Source organism: Eriocheir sinensis, unplaced genomic scaffold, assembly GCF_024679095.1.
Source record: "Eriocheir sinensis breed Jianghai 21 unplaced genomic scaffold, ASM2467909v1 Scaffold151, whole genome shotgun sequence".
NCBI classification, from domain to species: Eukaryota; Metazoa; Arthropoda; class Malacostraca; order Decapoda; family Varunidae; genus Eriocheir; species Eriocheir sinensis.
In genome coordinates this window covers 155,771-176,982 of record NW_026110862.1, presented here as the reverse complement: position 1 = coordinate 176,982, position 21,212 = coordinate 155,771, and the positions used below count along the sequence as shown (strand labels likewise).

The 21,212-nt window shown below is 43.9% G+C and overlaps 1 long non-coding RNA gene across 1 annotated transcript; it reads right to left on the bottom strand.

Annotated features, from left to right (window-relative positions):
* Nucleotides 1–50: 50 nt before the first annotated feature.
* LOC126990261 (uncharacterized) lies at nt 51–12,493 on the bottom strand. Its single transcript, XR_007744182.1, has 7 exons — nt 12,321–12,493; nt 11,982–12,068; nt 7,072–7,198; nt 6,379–6,550; nt 5,797–5,878; nt 1,258–1,349; nt 51–857 (listed from the first exon to the last, which is right to left on the bottom strand). It is a non-coding gene; the product is annotated as an uncharacterized LOC126990261 (long non-coding RNA).
* Between the last annotated feature and the right edge of the window lie 8,719 nt (nt 12,494–21,212).

Sequence of the window (21,212 nt, the reverse complement as noted above, 5' to 3'; positions counted from 1 at the left end):
ATATATATATATATATATATATATATATATATATATATATATATATATATATATATATATAATGTATGGATTTGAAGAGCCTCAGCAGGAGGGCCAGCTGCACGTCATCTCATCCTTCCTCCGCACCAAGCTAAGTATACCATGTATCGTTAGTGTAGCCAGGTCAGAGTAGGTTCTGTAGGCGCACGGAGACGCGCTAGGTCAGTTTGTGTGTGTGTGGTGGAGTTTTCTGTTCTTTGGTTGTAATAAAGCTGTGCATAGTTGTACACACCTTATCAGTTAACCTTTGTGTACACTGAGGGTCCTTGCCAGACCCATAAGGAGATATAATTAAGAACCCTACAGATGATTTGAGGTCCTTTGTGTGTGTCGTGGTCACCACGAGGCTTCCTACAGAGATCAAGCTCCATGTTGGGAGGCCTGTACGAACACAGAGGAAGCCAGGTAAGTCATGCTTACTACACTTTTGCCAGTAGTACACCTCTTCGTGTCTCTTGACGCACCACAGGGATCATCCCTTGCTGGCTAGTTTCACCTTTTGAGCTCACGCCCTGTTTAATGAAAATTTTCTCCCTTAACACTACGGCTATATTGCCAAGTACATGAGGAAGGTCTCAGAAGGCAAGCAGCCAAGCATTGCCCACCAAGTGAAGAATATGGATGGGTTGTTGGGATGGGACGGGAGACTTTGGGAGGGGAGAATGTGCCTGGCACTGAGGGGAGGAGGGAGGGATGGGTTGTTGGGTGGGGAGGGAGTCTCTTGGAGGGAGGTCAGGGTGCCATGAGGAAAGGTTCCCGCAGAAGAGGGTGTCTCCAGGCTCTGTTTCTCAGCTGGCCTGTCGTGGTGTTTGGGGAGCCTGCGGAGATAAATAAACGATGATGGTCTCCATGGTCACATTAGTTTTGCAAGAGCCCATTAACCCTTTGACTGTGGATTTCCTCCAAGAAGACCTCACCAAGCTACAGGAATGGAGCAAAAAGTGTCTGCTACAATTCAATGAAGAAAGTTGTAGAGTTCTGCACCTTGGGAGTGGATGTCCAGCACACCAATACCACATGGGAAACACTCCACTATCCACCACAGAGCCAGAGAAAAACGTGGGAGTATAGGTTATCAGGCTATCAGTGAAGGCAAAATCCCTGACAATCGCAGTGGAGGGGTTAAAACCTCAAGTGTATGACAAGAGCAGTGGTTTCAATAGCTATTTCCTCCTACAATTAAGACCCTTAGGAATACTGATAAGCCAGAACAAATACCTTTGGGAAGCCCTGTGGAGGCGGAGGCAGAAAAATGTGAAGACAACCACCCGGGAGCAAGGAGACCACCACCGTCAGGGGAAAGCAGGGACCTGAAAAATAAAAAAATATTAGGGAAAGAAAGAAAACCAAAGGAAAGGACAGTAGAAAAAGAGAAAGGAAGGAAACTGGTTGGCATTATAAGACACTTCGGCTAATCACATCAGCTATTTCTAAAGGTCAAAGAGTGGGTCAGTCGGGTTCCAATGAGTGTTTCTTTAGATTCATGGAAGGGTCAAACTACCACCAGGGTTATAAAACTACCCCTGGAAATGCCCACAACTCCTAGGAAAGCCTTTTCAAATCTGTGTTTCTTCAGGTTCATGATACAGAAGAAGAGTCACACTACCACCAGGGTCACAAAACTACCCCTGGAAATGCCAAGGACTCCTAGGAAAGCCTTGTCAAGTATGTGTTCTTGGGCGGGGAAATGTCTTATACTACGAGCCTTTATCCCGAACAAGTTGTTGAGACTCAGGGCAATATCCAGACATTTATATTACTGATTTAGTGTTTAATTAGACACTGGAAACAGGTTGCAGTAATAACCAAAAGCTTGTAATTAGTTCCTCCCCATTAAAAAGACTAATTTAGCAGCAAGTTTTCCCCCACTACTAATTCTGAATTTATTGTGTCGGTAGAATAGGTATTATGGTGACATCTTTTAGCTGGCGGCTTTGGTGGAGTGAACACTGCTGCCACGTTTCCTAAGCCTGCAATACTGCCTCTCTGTGTGTGTGTGTGTGTGTGTGTGTGTGTGTGTGTGTGTGTGTGTGTGTGTGTGTGTGTTGCTTTGTTTCACCGGATGTATCCTACTATAATACAGAGGCTGAGCTGCCGTGGTGTCTGGGCCAGGGATGCAAAGTGGCACGCTGCACATGTGACGGGTTCAGGCCGGGTAGACGCTCACGATCAAGTGATTTAAGGTATTATATTTTCTTCTTAAAAACTGGCTTATTTTTACTGTTATTCCTTCACATTATATTCTATTTATAGTTGTTAAAGTACTTGCTCCCCTCAAAACCAAAATAAATGTCAAAGGTATGTGGCAGCTTTTTTGAGAACTGGCATCCGAAGCTCTGCCGGGTCAGGCTGGGTCACTGTCAAGTGCTGCCGCTCACCACTGGCTTAGTTTTTTTTCTTATTAAGAAATTTGCTCATTTTTACTTGTATTCCTTCACAGTACATTCTAAAAAAATAAATGTGAAAATACCTTCCACCCAAGAACTACAGTGAAAGCCAATAACACCTGGCAACATCTTTTAAGGAACACTGTAAATTATGTGTGCCATGTTTTCCTTATTGGTGCATAAATATCTTATGCATAACAAGTTTACTGTTCTTTGTAATGCTTAAGAGGCCATGGCCTGGGAGGCGTGGCACCAGTGTTCATGAGGGAAGTACTGTTCCTTGTAATGCTTAACAGGCCATGGCCTGGGAGGCGTGGCACCAGTGTTCATGAGGGAAGTACTGTTCCTTGTAATGCTTAACAGGCCATGGCCTGGGAGGCGTGGCACCAGTGTTCATGAGGGAAGTACTGTTCCTTGTAATGCTTAACAGGCCATGGCCTGGGAGGCGTGGCACCAGTGTTCATGAGGGAAGTACTGTTCCTTGTAATGCTTAACAGGCCATGGCCTGGGAGGCGTGGCACCAGTGTTCATGAGGGAAGTACTGTTCCTTGTAATGCTTAACAGGCCATGGCCTGGGAGGCGTGGCACCAGTGTTCATGAGGGAAGTACTGTTCCTTGTAATGCTTAACAGGCCATGGCCTGGGAGGCGTGGCACCAGTGTTCATGAGGGAAGTACCCGCGCCACTACACCAAAGCCTCCAGAGAAGAGATGGCGCACCAGAACTAAATAACGTCACCACCACCACCTCAGCCACCACTCACCACAAACAAACAAACAAACATTCCTAATTCACACTCACCCCCCCAAAAAAAATCCTGGGTCACCCGCAGCCAGCCATCACTAAATGGTTGACATTTCAATGCCTGTTGTGCACCTGCCGCCGCCACAAAATATCGTGCAGAGGCTCAACTTGCGTACTGTTTCTACATTTCACATAGTGCTCACCAACATCACAAGTGGACAAACTACAACAAAACCAGGCAAATGAATGTTTTCCCTGCTGTGTATTCCCCCAGCATGCATGCTTATTGAACAGCAGAGCAACTTATTTCTGCCAGGAGGTATTTCTCTCAACACTGAAACACGCACAGTGGACCGCCACTGCCACGTCCCGTCCTGCGTTAGGTATTTCCGCTGCCCACACTGCGTGCCCAATAAATTCAAACTAACTAAACCTAACTTTAGGTATGCCATTTGTTATGTATTTGTCTGTCTGTATGGTCAAGCAGATACAGTTCAGTATTTTAAAACTGTAGTGAGTGCATTTTTTCAGCAAACCACAAAACCAGTACATAAAATTATGTTTGTCAAGGGTTGCCCTGAAATATGTGTAAAATACGCGTCATAGTGTCCCTCCCCCTTCCTCCTGCCTTCACCAGCAGCATCTGTCAGTCATGGCAGGCCAGAGAAATTTTAGGGTTGCCACCTGTTCCTTAAAATATGGATTCGTTCTGTATTGGAGAATGGGATGTTGCACTCCTTTTATTTTTAAGCTGAAGGTGGCAGCCCTGAGACTCTATTCCCATTGTTTTCCACTTTGAGCACTCTTGTCTTGCAGCGAACAAAGGGAACCCACGCTCACGTCTTTGACCAGTACAAAGAGATTCGCCAGTCCTCGTCGAGAGGCTGACTTGGTCGGCTAGGCTGACGTCAAGGGACAGAGTAGTCTATCGGCATCCATCCCTCCCCTCCATGAGCCATCACCCGGCAAGGGTCTGTGGTCCCTTCTCGAAGGGAAGTACACGCTTGACGGCCTCCATATAGTCTGTGTCCCCACTGTGAGGTGGCTAGAAAAATATGTATATAAAGAAAATAAAAAATAAAAAAATAAAAAAAATAATGTGTCATATCAGCATTCAAAAAACTTTTGGATTTCTGAATTCTGGATGAAGGATTCTCCAGCTGTATTGTTGCAATGTTTGGAGAGCCCCTGTTGGTGCTGGGACAAGAGTTATGAACAGTTTTGTGTGTACCATACCAAGGACAGACAACATCCCCACAACTTATTATTATCATTAATACAGCCCCTAGTGTGAGGACGCGTAGTGGACATGGCTGTTGTACATTCACCCACAGATACTTACACTCCTCTATTCATGTCTATTCCTGTACAGCTTGCACGGATGACTTCTGCGCCAGAGCCCGCACATGGAGATATGCCGTGCAACTTCATATCTAACTCCCATACCATCATTACAAGGCAAGAGTGTGTGTCTGGCAGTGACTTTCATCTGCACTGGTGTGAGGGAAAGAGGTTCCCCCTCCCTCCCTCCTGTGGGGATTGACAGTGTGTATTGCCTTGAACAATTCATCCTGAAATTTCCCCCATATCCTCCTTGTGTTTCCCTCCACTGTTGCTGGATTACATAAGGGATGGAAAACATAGAGGAGGCAAAACAATCTGATCTTTACATGGCTGGGCATAATGAAGCCTCCTCTTCCTTTGGAGGTCACTTATCAGTGGCTTCTTCTGCGCACCATAACACCTGCAGCCAAGGTCACGTTGCAGTTTCTTGCCCTGTACGGAGCGACACATCACCAGGGAGAGTGTGGGTTTGTTCTCTCAGTTTCCTGGTTCTAAGGTGAGGAGTGACATCAAGCCATCTATCGTCCTAACACGTTCCTGCCTCTGTAATTTTTTTTCCCTTGGTTGTTGAGTGTCCACTCTCTGCTGGCCTTAAATCAGTGGGTCAAGTTTCTCACTGTTCAGTCCTTTTAGCTTGAAAGTTTCCTTATTTTTGTGTCCAGCAATGTAAAGATCAGAGACTGCTGCCTCCTGGATGTCTTCCAGCTGTTACGTAATCCAGAAAAAATGGGCGAAAACACCAGGATGTGGCTAAAGTTCAGGCTGAATTGTTCAAGACCATGCAAACTCAAGCCCCTGGAGGGAGGGAGACCCTCCTTCCCTCACACCAGTGAGTGGAGAAAAAGATGTAGCAAGTCACTGCCTCTAAGTCAATGCCTCTTGCATCCTAATGATGGCATGGTGCGCAGCATATCTCTGAGCATGGACTCTGGTCCAAAAGTCAAGTCATCTGTACGTGCAAGCTGTAAAGACACTTTCATTCACGCAAAAAACCTGCAAGTCTACTTACAAAATTGTATCATGGCATCATTTGATGTAAAATCCCTATTTACAAATATTCCTCTCAATGAAACTGTTGTTATCTGTTGTGAAAATATTTTTAGGAAATGTGCAAACCACCAAACTGCTACGAGGTGTGTGCTGGGAACTAACATCAAGGAGACTCAGCTGGGAATGGAAAAAAAGAAGACCAAGAATTTAACACAAAAGAAACAACTGCAGAATGAAAATCACTGCCAGAGGAAGATGAACAAGGAATTACTGATGAAGTTAACAACACTCACCAATTGTTTCCTGTGTTCCCCCTTCATCTTTCTCCTCCTCTTGTTCCTCTTGTTCTTCTTCTTCCTCCTCTTCTTCTTATCTCTGCAAATTCATTTAAGAATTATAACTGTATAAACATGGATTCTTTTGGAGAATAATAAATTCCTGCAAGAATTTTAATGTTCTTATTTTAAGAGAGAGAGAGAGAGAGAGAGAGAGAGAGAGAGAGAGAGAGAGAGAGAGAGAGAGAGAGAGAGAGAGAGAGAGAGAGAGAGAGAGAGAGAGAGAGAGAGAGAGTGTGTGTGTGTGTGTGTGTGTGTGTGTGTGTGTGTGTGTGTGTGTGTGTGTGTGTGTGTGTGTGTAGTGTAGTAAAGGTTTAGCATGAGGGCAAGGAGGAGGAGGGGGAGGCCAGTGCTCCACCCAGCCACCCTGACCCTCAAAACTAACAGGGAAACAGGACAAAGGAAATATTAGCTGAGAACATAACCTCCCTTGTCTGTCCTAACCTTCAAAGATTTATTCTATCACAGGGTTTAGACAAGAATTGCTCTGCTCTTTATAATACATGAAGGAGAGAAGGACTGGAGGTGAGGGAGGACAACCTCTTCAAGCCAGTTCCCAGACAGCTCTCTTCCGCAGCATTTAAATCATTCCCTCGTCCTCTGCCTCCTCCTCTCTCATTGCCGTCACCTTCATGTTCTCTTCCTTGGCATCTAGGTGTTTGGGGCCCACACTGAACAGGCAGCGTTAGTGTCCGCACTCCTCCCTCTCCACCTGTTGAGTGAGAAGTAACTGATGAAAAAAATAACCTGGATCTAAAGTGACTACCTAAGTAAGGGCAAAGGTTATAGGGAAGGCTAAGAGTATGTGGTGAGGAAGGAGTTGGCCTTGATGCTGTAAAAACTTGGAAACTAACACAATTACAATTATAAAAAAAGGTGGAAAAACTATCCAAGAGGTTTGAACAGCTATTTCCAAGAATTCCCAATGCTTAACAATGATGATAATGGAAAGTTGGAAAGTTTTGTTTAGTGGGCGCAACATCTGTGGTCATATGCCGGAGAGACAGGAGGAGAAGGAATTATAGGAGACGGGAACAGACCCCAGGAGACGGGACACAACCCACGATTAATACCTGGTACCCATTCACTGTTGGGTTGACAGGGACATAGGGTATTGGAAAAGGCGCCCAAATTTTTCCGCTCCGCCCAGGAATTGAACCCGGTTGTGAGCCGAGTGTGCTAACCACTGCACCACGAAGCCCCCGTGATGATGATAGACCAGAACACACATACCTTCCAGAGGAGTTGTGGAGGTACACGGGAGGAGACCAGCTGGAAGACCTGAAGGAGGAGGAAGGCCAGGGAGGAAAGTCTTCCATCGGCAAGGCTGGGAGACTCACAGCCCGACCACCAAAAAGACCTGAAATGAAAGGAAAGCAATCAAGGAGAGAAAACACAAACAAAGAAAAGACAGTAAAAAAAAAAAAGAAAAAAAAAAAGAGGAAAGAAATACCTGAGAGATCAACTAATGAGCCTTGCTTCCCCTGGCGTAAGGCCCCACTGATTGGTGATTGGTTGATATCTTCATGCATGCAATGAATGAATGAATGTTGATATCGAGTCCAGATGAAAGAGTACACAAGATAATGTGCAAGTTCTTCAGTAATTCAACTTTGAGTCCGAGGATTCCACTTGATATTTCAACAAGTTGGAAAAATCTTCTTGCAGTATTTCCATCATTTGATGTACCAGGGCCAGATTGTTTTGGCATGTCGACAACTAATCCTGTTTGACAACGAAAGGCTTTCTGTATTTTAGATTTCTGCTTTTGAACTGCTTCCTTTTCTTCTTGTGTTCTTCCTTGCCATTTCTTTACAGGTAACTTGTAGGATAGATGTAAGCAGCATTCCATAGTTCTTATCCAGGCATGTAAAGTTGATAATCCATGTCATTCCATCCTTGGACATAGACCGCTCTGAGACATTTTCTATGTCATTCATTTGCTTTGGAGATGCCCCGCACAGAGGACAACATTGCACTGAGTTGGCGAGTGATAAAGAGGATGCCACTTTTCCATCAATCATTGTCAAGTTCACCTAATGAATGACACTTGCGCCATTATTTATTTGTGTTGGTCTAAGTTGACATATTGCTTCTTTTAGGTATTTCTCTTCCTCAACTAAAACTTCTGAGGTTTCCTTGACAAACTTGAATCGTGTAGGTCTACAATAAAATGGTGATGAAGGTTTATTATTCTTCCATACAAGGACTTTCTCATTAGCTTCTGTTTCTCCACTAAGTTGTAGAGGCACCAAACAAGTGACAAAGAAACAGGATTCAGACACAACATTTCGTTCTTGGTTATCACTCCGTATCTGCTTGTAAATGCTCAGGCCAGTTGTGCCATCAAGTCCCATCTTGCAAATTAACCTATATTCATTAATCTCGTGATTGACCCCAACTCGCTCAAATATTCTCCTTGTTGTATGGTCCAAAAGGTCTTGCAAGGTAACTTCAGCAGAACCGTCAGTAACTAGCCATTCTTCGGGAGGAGAAGGTAAGCAGTCTTCTTTGGCCAATCGAACATTGTTGTAGGAGGGAAAGATTTTTTATTTCTTTTCCAGTGCACTGTTTCTCAGATTTTGGTAGCTTCTCTTTGAAAGACCACGGTCTAAGATCAATGACAATGCTTCACTTGGAGAAAAGGAGCATTCAGTGTTATATGATGAAGTTGATGGGCTTTCAAAGTTAACTTGGGCTAACGACTTCGCTAACTGTGGCTGTCCATTCATTCTGAGAACTCTGGATGTTGAAAATACAAGCCTCTGGGGAGTTGTGTTTGTGAGCTCTTCAGTTTTTCTTCTCTTTGTTTTTTCTGACGAGTCTTGAAAACTTTCAGGCCTGGGTCTTCCTCGGCATTTTGCACGTGTTTCATCAGGTGTACTTTGCTACACTTTGGTGGCCAGCCAGTTTTTGTTCCTACTCAACATATAACTTAGGTTTCTGCTAGCTCGTTTACACCTGATTTTCAAATCCTTAAGAAAGTTAGTCACAACATTTTCTGCTATAGTGTTATCACTTACAATGTCTTTGATCTTTCCAAGTAAGAAACCATGTAATTTTCCATCACTGAAACTATGTATATACCCAGTCTTTATTTCTTTACTTGCTTCATTAAATAGATATTCATTATCAATACTCATTTCCGTTCTAGAAAATATTGGATATCTGAAAAAGAAAATATATCATATTAATGCTTTTAAACGTAACACATAGTTTTTTTTAGCGTGTAACAGAAAAATAAAGGTAAAGAGTGACTTTTTTTTTACTTGGCGCAGCGCCCGCGTGGCACGGCATGAAACACAGACACCACCAACTGTTCTCTGTGTACTATGTAAAAGTCGCAGCTAGTAGCAAAAAATATCTTGTGATATTATTTACGACAGAACTGCCTAACATTTGACACCAGTGCCAATCTTTGCAAAGCTTTGCAATTTTTTGTCCCCTCTAAAGAACCTTTACATACATGACAATATTTTAACTTCTCAATATTTTTTTCTCAGAATATTTATAACCCACTTATAGAGCACAATTATATTAAACAAGCACCTCAGCATATGTAAATGTGCACATAAAAGAAGTGTTAAAGAATGGATAATGCCAACAACACACCTGTCACGAACAGTAGCTAAAGAAACAATGACTAGTCTTTGCTGGCGAAAGCCGTCCCCTTTCCACAGCACACGTTGGATCATGTTTCAACCTGTATATGAGTTGAGCGGCATGCTGCCTGTAACATAGCATTCCTTTGTCTCTGACATATGTATTTTTTTATTTTTATGACTTTTAGTGATTGGGAAAAGTCAAAATTTGAATTTTGTCCACATGCTGGCCCACTGTGCAATGGCATCATTTTTTGGTTGAGTGTAAGTTTCATCACTCTCCCAAATTAAGTAATTAGCAGCCCTCTCCACCAGCGCGGCGAGGCATAAAAAAAGGCAGTTTTTGTCTCCCTCACTCATGAGTCAGATGGTGCGTCTGGCTGCTGTGGGCTGTAAACCTTTGTGGTGCTGGTCGCGGCCATACGGCCGACCACACAATAGTGATAACAGTGTTATACAGTGCAATACACTGACTGGATGGAGAGTAATTCTTATTTTATTCTCTTTACTGGCAGTATCATATATTTTTTTAAGTACATAATGGCACGGAGGCCTTTCAATTTCCCACAAATGATTCATGGTGCTAATTGTGGTACTGGAAATGTGAAGGAAGCATAAGGATCCTGATAAGATTCTGCTGTTATCAATGCTTCTACTGCCTTGAAAAGTTGGCTTACAAAATGTTTATTTATGGAGGCAGGAACATAAGTTGAGTAAAAAATTGTTTATGCACACTTTATTCCATGTCCATAAATGCTCCGAGGCATTATTATTATTTTTTAATGATTCATAAAAACTACAACAAATAACAAAGTCATTGCTATACTATGCATAATGATAAATGCAAGGTTTAGGGAGGAAAATACCTAAGAAACAAAATATTTTGGCGTGATAAAAATCTGACTCAAGCCGGCGAGACACGATTTTACAAATGAGCACAGAAACGAAAACTTATTAGGGCTAAGTTAGGTGTCTAGTTTGGCTCCACAATTTCATCTCTGAGGCCGCATTAGTTAGTTACAAGTGTCAGATTCTCACAGCCAACATGTCAAAAACCCAGTCATGAGAAATGATTTAAGAAGATCAACAAAACCAAGTCAGCGCACCTTCAAAAAACAGCCCACAATAGACACATCACCCACGGCAGTGTTGGTCAAGACTAAATGTGTTGAAAGCATTTAGTGTATTATGACAGCAAGGGTTTCAACAGCTGTTTCCTCCTACAATTAACCTGGTAGCAGCGACGGGCCAAATAGGTGGCTTTACCGCGTACCAGCGACGGGCAAAATTCTTCCCATGACATAAACCCCCATAATATATACGTATGCGTTTGATCACCAATGCATTGATACATATAATATAATGGTTTGTGTGCGTGATGATTTTTTGTCATTAATTCACTGAGAAGGGTCTTTAAGAAACATGATCGCCACAGCTGCTGGGTTAACACTGCTTAAAAATAATGGTAAGCCAGAACAAATACCGGGGAATATTCACGAGAGGGTAGCCTATCTATTAGTTTTGAGATGCTGACTGTTTATTTCTGGACAAAATATGCTGCTGTTTATCATGGAGACTATTTTTCTCTGGAAATGACTAAATGACTGACTTTTCAATGCCTTTTGTGCACCTGCTGCCGCAGCCACATACTTGCTTGCAGAGGTTCAACTTGGGGGACGAGTGGGATATCAGGGGTTTTGGGTGGGGGAGCAGATTTAAACTATTACAACACAACTTTACATAACCTAACCTCTAACAGGGGCCTTTGCCCCCCTCCTAACCAGAGGGGGCTGCGCCACAGAGTTATATACTAGAGGGTTCAACTCCATTCTCTTGCCACGGTGAGAGGTGAGGCCACTGTTCCTGCCTGTTACTCTGTGGTCGGCCGCCATGGGGTGACGGATTGGCGACCTTCCCATGATTCCACATGTTCACACTTAACCACTATTAGCTGGCCACCATTATGATATTTTGGAAAACTGAGCCGATCATTGTGTTGATGAGACATTGCTGCATATCATCATCACAAATTTATTGCACTCAGGTAAACACCCACAATAAAATAATGAGAAAAATAGTGCATAAACATTTTTGTTCACCTTTTTTGCTTCAACTCCTTGTCATTATTATACTTTTTATTGCATTAGAGTTTCATTTACAGTTTCAAATTCAGCACATCTATTCGATTCAGATGGTGTATGACATGTACCAATGTAACAATAATCAGGGGGAAAAAATGGACAAGAAAATAACAAGTCTATCTGACAGAGGATCGCCGAGGCGCTGCTAACTTGATAATAGCAGACATAACTACGTCATGTTAAATTTCTCTGTCTCGCCATCCGTCACCTTAAGATGGCCGCCAATTGCTTCAAAATCCAGGCTCTGGGAACCCTCCATGTATATAACTCTGTGGGCTGCGCTTCCCCTGGACCCCCAAAAGTATATGCGACATTTCTGCAAGGAGGTATTTCTTGCAGCAGCGGCTGCACTGCCAGGCAGGAGGCTACGCTTTGTGAGTATTATCCCAAGAATTAGTACCTTTGAGAAGACATGTGGAGGCAGGAGGTGTGAGGAGGACAGCCACCAGCCAGGAGTCTGCCCCCAGGCATCAGGGGAGGCAGGGACCTGAAATACAGTAAACAAATATTAAGGAAAGAAAGACAAAACAAAGGAAAACAGTAACACAAAGGAAAGATCTTATTTTGTCCTGGTAACCTTCAGCCCTCACAGATACCAACGGCAGAGTGTGGCAGCGGCCACTACAACTGTGTGAAAATACTACCCGTGTGTGTGTGGGGGTCATACATCAGGGGACGCGTCACCTCACCCACCCCACACAATAATAACACTTGCCAACACACACACAGCCTTGATCACCTTCCTCGTATGTCCAGCAGGGTTCCCGGCGGCTGCTTGTGGTGTCGAAAGGCTGAGAGAACGATTGTCACTTCCTAACAGACCTCACACCCTCCACAAGGCTTGGAATGGCGAAAAAGTGTGGACTGGCTCGGCTGGGGCAGGGGTCGGCGGCCATCTTGTCTTCCTCTTCTTCTTCTTTGACCTGCATAGTGTTATTTCCTTATTTATTTTTTTAATTGTGTTTTAATGGCGGAGAATACTTGATGAAAATGTGGTTACTGTTTTTACGGGTTTACATTGTCTTACAAAAGTGTTTTCATGTGTTTTAAGGGGATATTGGATTTCCCGGCATTCGCTTTAATGGCGCAAAATTATGAATAAAACGTCATTAGTGTTTTTTGGGGGCTAATTTGTGTTTCATTTTATTTATTTTGATAAGTATTGCTCGTCTCTTGACTTTTATCAACTTGTAAACATCAACTTGAGGGAAACACTTTGTCCCAGCGTCCTCTATACTCTCTCCTTCCCGAAACATAAACAAGAGACGTCTTCAATATATTATTATAGCCAATTGATATGACCTTGTCTAACCTTGACTAATACAACTACAAACTTATTTTAAGAGAGAGAGAGAGAGAGAGAGAGAGAGAGAGAATGTTGTTGTTGATTTGTCCTCCCAGGGGAGGGCACGGGCTGGTGGGTAGGGATGGGCAAGTACCGTTAATTTGAGTACCGGTAGTACCGGTATCGAAAACTCAAGTACCGCTAGTACCGGTACCGGTACCGGTACCCAAAGGTTTTTTTTCTTAATGACTTCTGATGAAATTCCCAAACAAATTTCCTGTAAAGAAAACTCTCTCTCTTCCTTCAACTTAATATCAACTAGAGTAGAAATGCAACGTTTAGGAGCCTTCTGATTAATGTAAACTCACTTAGGTTTAAGGACAGACCACCTAGTCTGTACCATGGTCTGTGTCTCTCTCTCTCTCTCTCTCTCTCTCTCTCTCTCTCTCTCTCTCTCTCTCTCTCTCTCTCTCTCTCTCGACTGCTACACCTCCAATATTTTATCATCTTATATAATTCATCATGCAATTCTTTATATCCAGAAACTCGCCAAGGATTCAAACTTTTTCGTTAATGCTTTATTGATAGATATTTCTCTCTCTCTCTCTCTCGCCTACTCACCTCCAATATTTAATCATCTTATATAATCCATCGTGCAATTCTTTATAGCACGGTCAGCCTTCTCGTTCCCTCTCAGACCAACGTGGCTTGGCACCCAGTCCAGGATGATGTTCTTGCCCAGTGAGACAAGGGTGTTGGCTTCATGGAGGATGGTGGTTATGAGCCGAGTGTTGTCTCTGACGCTCTTCGCCTGCAGGACCTTGAGGGCTGACAGCGAGTCGGAGTGGATGATGATGGCGGTGTTCATATCGGCCGTGGCGTGACGCAGGGCACAGAGGATGGCTGCCTGTTCTGCCTGCAGGATGGAGACTTGAGGTGGCAGGCGCCACAGTCCTGTCTGTGTTCCGCACACGAAGGCAGCCCCCACAGACCCATCGGCGCCCAGCGAGCCATCTGTGTAGTAGTGGCTGGCAGTCCTGTCGTCCATGGAAGCCACGCGCTGCAAAGCCTCTTGGCGGAGGGTGATGGGGTGAGAGGCCCTAGGAGCTGAGGTGGTAGGGAGGCTCATCTGGAATGGACCAGGAACCCATGGTGGAGGGGAGTGGTAGCCAGGGTGTGGCAGGTCTGAGCCACTGCAGACAAGCCTCTCCACTTCCAAGTGACGGACTGCGTCGGCGGCATCATGTATCCAGTCCCCGTCTGGAGTGGCTTGTGGTGGTCTCTGGAAGGCATGAAGCAGCTGTGTGGAGACTGTGCCGTGTGGTTGCTGCTTCATGAACTTCCCAACTACAGTGGATGTTCGGGCCAGGATGCGGTGGTGGAGTGATGGGAAGCCACATTCCAGGCGAAGGTTGGTCAGGCGGGTCCATGGCGGGGCTCCTAGGATGACCCGGAGAGCGTCATTTTGTGCCACCTCTAACTTCTTTGTGAGTGCAGGGGAGAGCGAACACAGGCAAGGAGCGCAGTAGTCTATGATAGACCGTATGGCGTGTGTGTAGAAGGCGCGTAAGACACGATAGGATGCCCCCGTGTTTTGTTTGGACAGAGCTCGCAGGGTGTTGGTGCGAGTTGCTACGCGCTCTCTTAGATAGCGTACCTGAGTGCCGAACCGAAGGTGACTGTCCAGCCAGACACCCAGGTACTGGTGGGTGGTAGTGTAGGCGAGGTCCTGGTTTGCTATTTGGAAGGGTCGTTCAGGGAGAGAGAGAGAGAGAGAGAGAGAGAGAGAGAGAGAGAGAGAGAGAGAGAGAGAGAGAGAGAGAGAGATTGATTGATTGATTGATGGTTTATTGTGTGTGTGAGAGAGAGAGAGAGAGAGAGAGAGAGAGAGAGAGAGAGAGAGAGAGAGAGAGAGAGAGAGAGAGAGAGAGAGAGAGAGAGAGAGAGAGAGAGAGAGAGAGGGAAAGATTGCTCCCTCTTGCACGAGGGAGCACGGGCCTTTGCCAAAGGCGGCCCGTAGCAGGGAGCCGACAGACCGACTCTATCGGCGATAGAAATCTAGCCGACCAAGTCGGTCTGTCGACGAGAACTGGCGTGTCTCTGGAGAGAGAGATTTACATAGATTTACATAGAAAATCAGACCACACAGACCCCATGGTCCAGACTTGGTGGTCTGTCCTTAAACCTAAGTGATTTTACATTAATCAGAAGACTCCAAAACGTTGCATTTCTACTCTAGTTGATATTAAGTTGAAGGAAGTGACGGTCGAGCTTATTTTTGAAGGAGTCAATCGTGTTACACTGGACCACTGATGATGGGAGCTTATTCCATTCTCGCACTACAACGTTGGTGAAGAAAAATTTGGTGCAGTCTGAATTTACTTGTCTACATCTGAGTTTTACGCCATTGTTCCTCGTGCGCAAAGTGTCATCGATCATAAACAATGTTGATCTGTCTACATTCGTGAAACCATTAAGTATTTTAAAACATTCGATCAGTTTTCCTCGGAGGCGACGTTTCTCAAGAGAACTTGTTAAGGGTAGAAAGCCTTTCTTCATAGGATTTGTTGCGCAAGGAAGGGATCATTTTCGTTGCCCGACGCTGAACACCTTCTAATTTAGCAATATCCTTTGCATGGTGGGGAGACCAAAACTGTACCGCATATTCCAAGTGGGTCTGACTAAACTGTTGTAGAGCGGGAGTATTACATCTTTATTCTTGAATACAAAGTTTCTTTTAATGAAGCCCAACATTCTGTTCGCTTTATTTGCTGCATCGATGCATTGCTGTGAGAATTTGAGGTTTGACGCGATTTTGACCCCAAGTCTTTGACGCATTGAACGCTTTTGAGTTTAACGCCGCGCATTTCGTATTCGAACTTCTTATTCCTCGTTCCAACTTGAAGGACCTGGCACTTGTCTACGTTAAAGGGCATCTCCCATCTATCCGACCGTTGAAATTTTGTGCAAATCCTCTTGGAGGCTTTGCCTGTCTTCGTCAGTGAGAACCGAGTTGCCAATCTTTGTGTCGTCTGCAAATTTACTAATGCGGTTATTGAGTCCAACATCCACGTCGTTGATGTAAATAATGAAGAGCACTGGGCCAAGGACCGAGCCCTGAGGGACGCCACTAGTGACAGGCGCCCACTCTGAGTTAAATCCGTCGATCACTACTCTTTGTTGTCTGTTGCTCAACCAATTCGCGATCCATTGGTTTACTTGACCGTCAATACCTATTTGCTTTAATTTGTAAAGTAATTTATGATGCGGGACTTTATCAAACGCTTTCTGGAAATCAAGATAGACTACGTCCAGTGATTTGGTTACGTCATAAACAGTGAAGAGGTCGTTATAAAAGGTTAATAGGTTTGATAGGCAGGATCTTTTGTTTCGGAAGCCATGTTGTGAGTCCCCAATCAATGAGTGGCTTTCAAGGTAATTCACAATTTTGTCTCTAATTATGCCCTCAAGTTTTGTCTCTAATTATGCCCTCAAGAGAGAGAGAGAGAGAGAGAGAGAGAATGATATCACTATTTGACGAGCCTCCCCTCTTATCTGTCCCTCCTATAAGACATATGTAACCGTCACCTTGAAAAGAGAAAGAGGAAGAGGAGGAGGAGAAGGGAAGAAAAAAAATGTTAGGAAGATGGAAGAATAATATTGAGAAGAAAATAATATGGAAGGGGAAAAGGAGGAAGAGGAGGAACGTGAGGAAAAGAGAAATGATCGTGTTGAAGAAAGAGGAATAATAAGAGGAGGAGGAGGCGGAGAGATATATCGAGAGCAAAAAAAGAGACAAGTGAGAAAGTGTAAAGGGGTATGTCTCTCTCTCTCTCTCTCTCTCTCTCTCTCTCTCTCTCTCTCTCTCTCTCTCTCTCTCTCTCTCTCTCTCTCGACCATCCATGAAAAAGAAATAAATAGAGAGAGAGAGAGAGAATTACAACATCATTTAAACTTTTTAAAGGGACGGAAAGAGAATTAACGCATTTTGACACACACACACACAAAAAAACACGTACATGTATTTTTTGTGTGTGCTTGACGTGTGTTTGTATGTGTGTACGTGTGGAAAGCGATCGTGTGTGTGTGTGTGTGTGTGTGTGTGTGTGTGTGTGTGTGTGTGTGTGTGTGTGTGTGTGTGTGTGTGTGTGTGTGTGCGTTCTTATTTTTTTTCTTCCTCCTCCTCTTCCTCCCCTCCATTTCCCTCTCCTTACCTATAACCTTCTGACCTTTTCTTGACCTCCTCCTCCTCTTCTTCTTCCTCCACCTCCTCCTCTTCCTCCTTCTCCTCCTCCTCCTCCTCCTTTCACCCACTGAAGGGATACAGCCACATTCGTCTTGGTTGTCCAGGCGGTCATGTGTGTGTGTATATTTACCTAGTTGTGAAATACAGGAAAAGAGCCGTACTAGGCTCGTGCTGTCCCGTCTCCATAACGCTTAGTATCCAGCATGGGTTTAAATTCATGAATCGTTTTTGCACACACAGTCTCCTTGTCAAGTCCGTTCCATGTTGTTGTGCTTCTGTATGGAAAACTGTATTTCTTGATGTCTCTCCTACAGTCGCTCTTCAATTTCTTACTATTGCCTCTTGTCACACTTCTGTCACGTACCACTAGGTCTTCCCTGTCCAGTTTCTCCAATCCCTCTTGTATCCTGTACAATGTTATTAGGTCCCCTCTCTCTCTTCTGCTCTCCAGTGTTGTTAGTCCCAATTTCTCCAGTCTTTCTTCATAAGTATGTTCTCTTAGAGTTTCCGGTAATTTAGTCGCTGCTCTCTGTATTCTTTCCAACTTTATAATTTCTTTCTTCAATCTAGGTGACTACACTATAGTCTGTTCACTTAAGCAAGATTCCTGGCGCCTAGGCAGGTTGGTAAGCTTGCAGGTGATTGGCTGCTCCGCTCTCCCGCTAACACTCATGTCGGACCACATCTTGCATGCTCGAGTGAGACATGTTTCTTTATTATATGCCATAGCTCACCTCATATACGAGCTAGCCAGTTTTGGTTGACACCATCAGACTCAGCAGTGACTGTAGAATCAAGATGTATTTCAAAAACTCGACAAAACAAATAAGAAAATGGTATTACGATGAGTTGAACTGTGAAGATGTTAAAAAAAATGTTTATAACATGTTTTACTTATGCTCACTGTTTTCAACAGTTGTTCATTGACTGCAGAAATATATTATTACATGACGTAGGAAAATTTCTAGTGAACACGATAGTGTGATCAGAATGCAGTTAAAGCTCGCCATGATGGTTGAGGCGAGTGACATGTTGTTATAAACAACCCTGTGTTTCACTCACTCACTCACTCACTCACTCACTCACTCACTCTCACTCTCACTCTCACTCTCTTTCTCTCTCGTAGAAGCAAGTCTCAAATAGCTTAACTATATATATGTGCACGTTTACGAAATAATAGCATTTTCAAAAGATATTTTTATGTATCGAACGCCAACGAAAATGGTACTCTCACGGCAAACTAAATTAAACTTAATATATAATTATGTTTAATGCTTTATTAAATGCTCAACGAGATGAAAAAAACAAAACAAAACTGTTGAATAAGGTATAAAAGTGGGCTTAAGACAAGGGTGCGTCATGTCACGAGGGTTATTCAATATTTATATGGATGGTGTTATTAGAGAAATGAAGGGCAAAGTTGGGGAAGTTGGAGTAAGACTGCTCGATGAGGGAAGGAAGTGGGTACTGAATTCAATACTGTTTGCTGATGACACGGTGCTCATTGCAGAAAATGAAAGTGAACTACAAAATTTGGTCAGTGTTTTTGATAGTGTCTGTACCAGGAGAAAGCTGAAAGTAAATGTCAACAAAAGTAAAGTGATGGTTTGTGAGCGAAGTAGAAGTGAGGTTGTAGATTTTGTATGCCCATATAGAATTGGAATTGAATGTGAAAAATATATTTTTTTTTTTACAGCTAAGGAGACAGCTCAAGGCCGTAAAGAAAAAAAACACACACACACAAAAAAAGGCCCGCTACTCACTGCTCCAAAACAGAGGTTAAAGGAATGTCCAAAATCAGAGGTCAATTTCGGGATGAGAGGTGTCCTGATACCCTCCTCTTGAAAGACTTCAAGTCGTAGGCAGGAGGAAATACAGATGAAGGAAGATTGTTCCAGAGTTTACCAGCGTGAGGGATGAAAGAGTGAAGATGCTGGTTAACTCTTGCATAAGGAGTTTGGACAGTAAAGGGATGAGCATGAGTAGAAAGTCGTGTGCAGCGGGGCCGCGGGAGGACGGGAGGCATGCAGTTAGCAAGTTCAGACGAGCAGTCAGCATGAAAATATCGATAGAAGATAGAAAGAGAGGCAGCATTGCGGCGGAATTTGAGAGGTAGAAGACTATCAGTATGAGGAGGAGATCTGATGAGACGAAGAGCCTTTGTTTCCACTCTGTCAAGGAGAGCTGTGTGAGTGGACCCCCCCAAACACATGAGATGCATACTCCATACGAGGGCGGACAAGGCCCCTGTAAATGGACAGCAACTGTGCGGGGGAGAAGAACTGGCGGATATGGTACAGAACGCCCAGCCTCGAGGAAGGTGATTTAGTAAGAGATGAGATATGATGTTTCCAGTTGAGATTTTGAGTTAAGGATAGACCGAGGATGTTTAGTGTTGAGGAAGGTGATAGCTGAGTGTTGTTAAAGAATAGGGGATAGTTGTATGGAAGATTGTGTCTAGTGGATAGGTGGAGAAACTGTGTTTTTGAGGCGTTGAAGGACACCAGGTTCCTCTTGCCCCAATCGGAAATAATAGTAAGGTCTGCGGCTAAGCGCTCTGTTGCCTCCAGCCTTGAATTGTTATGTTTCTGTAGGGTGGATCTTCTATTAAAAGAAGTTGAGTAATGCAGAGTGGAATCATTGGCGTAGGAATGGATAGGACATTTCGTTTTGGAAAGAAGATCATCAATGAACAACAGAGAGTGGGAGATAGGACAGAACCCTGTGGGACACCACTGTTAATAGGTTTAGGGGAAGAACAGTGACCGTCTACCACACCAGAAATAGAGCGGTCAGAAAGGAAACTGGAGATAAAGGTACAAAGAGAAGGACAGAAACCGTAGGAGGGTAGTTTGGAAAGCAAAGATTTGTACCAGACCCTATCAAAAGCTTTTGATATGTCCAGCGCAATAGCAAAGGTTTCACCGAAACGGCTAGGAGAGGATGACCAAGAGTCAGTTAGGAAGGCAAGGAGATCACCAGTAGAACGCCCTTTGCGGAACCCATACTGGCGATCAGATAGAAGGTTTGAAGTGGAAAGGTGCTTTTGAATCTTCCGGTTAAGGATTGATTCAAAAGCTTTAGATAGACAAGAAAGTAAAGCAATAGGACGGTAGTTTGAGGGATTGGAACGGTCACCCTTCTTAGGCACAGGCTGCATGAAGGCATACTTCCAGCAGGAAGGAAAGGTAGATGTTGATAGGCAGAGGCGAAAGAGCTTGACCAGGCAGGGTGACAGCACGGAGGCACAGTTTTTAAGGACAATAGGAGGCACTCCATCAGGTCCAAAAGCCTTCTGAGGATTGAGGCCAGAGAGGGCATAGAAAACATCATTTTGAAGAATCTTTATAACAGGCATAAAGGAGTAAGAGGGGGGATGGGTAGAAGGAATATGCCCAGAATCGTCCAGAGTGGAGTTTTTAGAAAAAGTTTGAGAGAAGAGTTCAGCCTTAGAGATAGATGAGACGGCAGTGTTGCCGTCAGGACTGAGGAGTGGAGGGAAAGATGAAGAAGTGAAGTTGGAGGAGATGTTTTTGGCTAGATGCCAGAAGTCACGGGAAGAGCTAGAGAAAGCAAGGTTTTGGCATTTTCTATTAATGAAAGAGTTTTTGGTTAGTCGGAGAATAGATTTGGCACTATTCCGGGCAGAAATGTAAAGTTCATAATTAGCATTAGTTTGAAGGCTCTGGTACCTTTTGTGAGCTGCCTCTCTATCATTGACAGCACGAGAACAAGCGTGATTAACCAAGGCTTTTTAGCGCGAGGAATAGAGAAAGAACGTGGAATGTATGCCTCCATTCCAGAGACAATCACCTCTGTGATGCCCTGAGCACACACAGAGGGGTCTCTATCCTGACATCTATGCCAAAAGAAGTAATTGAAAATGTATAGTGCAAGTGTAAAACTGGCTGCTCTGTGCAAAGATGTAATTGTAAAAAGAACTCTCTCCATTGTACTAGTCTCTGTGGTTGCTATAACTGCTTGAACATGTTCAAGGAAATAACATCAGAGAGCGTGGAGGAAGAAATTAACAGCTGGATGATTGGGGTGGAAAATAGGGCACAGAAGATTGGTTAAATATATAGAAGACCAATATGATG